This window comes from Poecilia formosa, unplaced genomic scaffold (assembly GCF_000485575.1).
Source record: "Poecilia formosa unplaced genomic scaffold, Poecilia_formosa-5.1.2 Scaffold497, whole genome shotgun sequence".
NCBI classification, from domain to species: domain Eukaryota; kingdom Metazoa; phylum Chordata; class Actinopteri; order Cyprinodontiformes; family Poeciliidae; genus Poecilia; species Poecilia formosa.
The window spans coordinates 9,674-13,388 of NW_006800436.1; the positions used below are offsets into that span (position 1 = coordinate 9,674).

The 3,715-nt window shown below is 45.6% G+C and overlaps 1 protein-coding gene across 2 annotated transcripts in view; it reads left to right on the forward strand.

The window, feature by feature from the left end:
- LOC103156754 (sodium channel protein type 5 subunit alpha-like) overlaps positions 1-3,715 on the forward strand; it is a 60,791-nt gene that overhangs the window by 3,086 nt on the left and 53,990 nt on the right. The window lies entirely within an intron of this gene.

The following is a 3,715-nucleotide window of genomic DNA, read 5'->3' on the forward strand; positions in this document are numbered from 1 at the left end:
CGAACTGAACCCAAACTGAACCTGAACTGAACCCGAACTGAACCTGAACCCGAACTGAACCTGAACCCGAACTGAACCTGAACCCGAACTGAACCTGAACTGAACCTGAACAGGACGAGTCCAAGTCCTTCCCCAGTCGTGTTTCCATAAACGATTTTTATGCCCTTTAGTTGGCCTGTCGCAATAAATCAATACATCAATAAATTAATAAATCTGTCACATGATAAATTAAGACAAGCTCAATAATTTCTATTTGAATAATTAATTGTTTTTCTCTTCCTACCAAAATCTGGATGATAAGTTTCAGTTTGACGGTTTTGGTTCCAGATAAATAATGTCAGTGTTTATAATGTCTGGGAGATTTTAGAGAAGGTTGATGGAAACACCGAAAAGACCTTCCTCAGTTTTGTAAAACGGTTTTTATGGTAGCCTGAGATGATCTGTGGATCTTCTGAGAGAGGTGAGGCGTTAAAGATGAAACGGAAACAGATTTATTGAAGCGGTTCTGATGCTGAGTCCGTCTCGTCCTCTGGTGGTTCTGTGCCTTACCAGAGGAACCAACCTGAATCCAAACCTGCAGGAGGGGGACTCTGCTACATGCTAGGCTACTTCCTGTTTACATGTTATGAATTAAGATCTTTATGAATAAACAAGTTTCAGAAGCATATTCATAGAAAGAAAACTGTGTGAACACATCGTAGTGAAGTGGAGACCAGACTGAGGTCAGACTGTGGTTCTGTTCTGGTTCTAGAAGATCTGGAGGAGTTTTAGGTTCTGGAGGTTTTACCTGAACGCCATGATGGATGGGTCCGAAGGTCCTAGTCAAAGTATGTTGTACTTCAGGTCTACCAGGAGTCCCTTGAAGTAAATGATATCAGGTTGACAGTTACTGGGCCAGCAGTTGCCTGAACAGACCATCCAGTATCACAGATTAGCCTTAGCAGGTTTAGCACTTTGACCTTTGACCCCGGGCCAACCCCAGCGGATGAGCGCTGTGCCTGTGTGCCGTTCCGTCCAGCACAGGTGAAAATCACATCTGAGGTTTGGGTCTGGCTGAGCGAATCGTTTGTGTTGAAGCTAACGCTAACGAGGCGACATTTGTTCCTGTCTGCTGACCTTAAAGCTGCGGCAGGCGGATTATATAATCCTGTTTCTGGAGCGTTCACAGATTCACAGACGAAACGCTGTCTGTGAATCTGTGAACCCTAACCCTAACTGAGCTGATTTTATTCAGCTCAGTCACTTTAAACAGTCAGGTTGGCGTCTGGATGGACGTTTCCTCTGGTTTCCTCAGACGATATTTATTCCCAGAAAAATTAAACTTGGCTTTTTTATCTGTTTTTCTTTGAAACAAGACAAACGTGCAGTTTATGTTTCAGATCTAAAAAGACTCACAGCTCCATTTTCTACAGACGTCAGACTTCTTTATTACATTATAATGTTTCGTTTGTAGAACAAACTTGTCTTCAACTTCACTGTTTATGTGAAAAAGTTTGGACATGAACTGCCTCTGGCTGCAGCTCCATTTGTCTGATTCAGGCCTGGACTTTGACTAGGCCACTGTAACACATGAATAGATATATTTTTTCCTGCTGGAAGGTGAACCTCCTCTCCAGCCTCGGCTCTTCAAACAGATTTTCATTTAGTTTGAATTTAACTCCATCTTCATCATCAGATTGGACTGGCCTCCCTGTCCCTCAGCATGATTCTGCCACCACCATGTCTCAGAATGTTGATGACATGTTGGTCAGAAAGTTCAACTTTCAGCTGATTGCTTCTCCTCCATGGTTTGTAGCAAACCAGAGTTCTTATGATGAAGCCTGTAAACTTTGAGTTTCTTCTTCCTGGTTCTCCGAGTCCAGAACCAGAACCAGAACCAGAGCTGATAGAATCAGATTACAGCTGGACTCTGGGTTCTGTTTAGGAAGGATGTTAGTTTCACTTATTTTTGTTTTGGGGTACCGGATTTAAGGGGGAAGGAAACAAAAGCACGCCACACTTTTCAGATTTTGAGTTTCTGTTTTGTTCTTCTCTTCCTGCTCTGCTGAGTCACATGAAACCCAACCAGACACTGAAGTTCGTTTGAAACCTGATTAAATGTGGAACCGTTTGGAGGAGTTCCTGTTTCAGGCGGAGCGCAGCTGGAGATGCTCTGATTCCTCCATGTTGGTTCTGCCGATCGAACCCGTCCTGCTCCGTCTAGAAAAGTTCTTTGCTTCATGAGCGGCGCTGCAGGGGCTGAGTGGGAGTTCTGTGCTGGTCTGAGCTCGGTTTATGGTGTCATGTTGTGACACAAAGCGTTTCTGCCTCCAACAACACAGACCTGCCGTCCTGCAGCTCTGAGTGGGAGGCGGACGCAGACAGCACATGCTTTATTAGCAGAGAAATGTCACCATGGCGACCTGCGGCCGCCGCAGGAAGCTGAGCGAGAGCTGGTGGGAGTTCACCGCTGCCAGAGAGTTTCCCTGGTGCTTTCCTGCGCCGGCAGACAGGACGGAGGCGGCGTGGGCGCCGACCTTCAGGGCCCTGCGTCACGGCCCGGCATCCTTACTGGAAGAGTTATACAATTACACCTGAGCAGGTGGTGAGGGTCACCGAGAGGTCAGAGACTCACCTGGGAGCACCGAGGTTCACCCTCACAGGGTTAATGTGGGAGAAGTTCTGGAGAACTGTTTCATTCATCCTCCTCAGGTAAACCGGCTGGATGGATCCATCCGACGGGTTTTGGTTAAAACAAATTTAAGTGAAACTAACACCTGAAGTGGGCGGAGCTTACGGGCGTGGCAATGGGAGGAGCTAAGAGGGATGTTGCCAGAAGATGCTAGCTTAGTGACTGTCGCGATATTTAGCAACGTTTCAGACTTTTTCTAAAAAGCAACTAGCAAGAAATCTAGCAACAGTTTATCAAAAACACCTAGCAACAACTTAGCAGCGTTTTTATGGGAAACGTTTCTGTGAAGCTCTGCAGCAGCTGCCCGTCTACTTGGAGACGAACAAAATGTCCGCCTGACAGGATGTGTGTTTGGAGGTCATTTCCTGTTGACCACAAGGCAACATGATCAGCTTCATGTTCAGGTTTATGTCTGAGACCAGAAGCTCGTCTCTGATTGGACGATCAGCTTTGATAACATTATAGTATTTAATTATATTTTACACAGTAACCGCATGTCAAAAGTTATAAAATCATAAACGTAGATGTAAATTTAATCAGCTTATATTAATTGGATTGGATTAAAAGTCTGGACTCTGTAGATCCTAATTTGATCGTAATTAATGCGAGCAGATAATCAATAATCAGATTTATTCCACTGGTTTTCTGAGCTCTAATAACAGAGCGGCTGGTAAACAGCAGGAATCACATCTGGTAGAAACATGTACAGTTTCACTTTAACTAGTCCTCGTCCTGACTGGAGGTCAAAGGTCAGCTGAAATGACAGCAACCATTAAAAGTCTGTTAGTTAAGACCTGCAGGTCCCGTCTGTCTGCAGGGAGCAGGTCTCCAACTGATCGAACTGTTTCATCATTCTGCTCTCGCTCGTTCTGCTCTCACTCGTTCTGCTCTCGCTCGTTCTGCTCTCACTCGTTCTGCTCTCACTCGTTCTGCTCTGCTCTCGCTCATTCTGCTCTGCTCTCGCTCATTCTGCTCTCCCTGGTTCTGCTCTGCTCTCGCTCATTCTGCTCTGCTCTCGCTCATTCTGCTCTCCCTGGTTCTGCT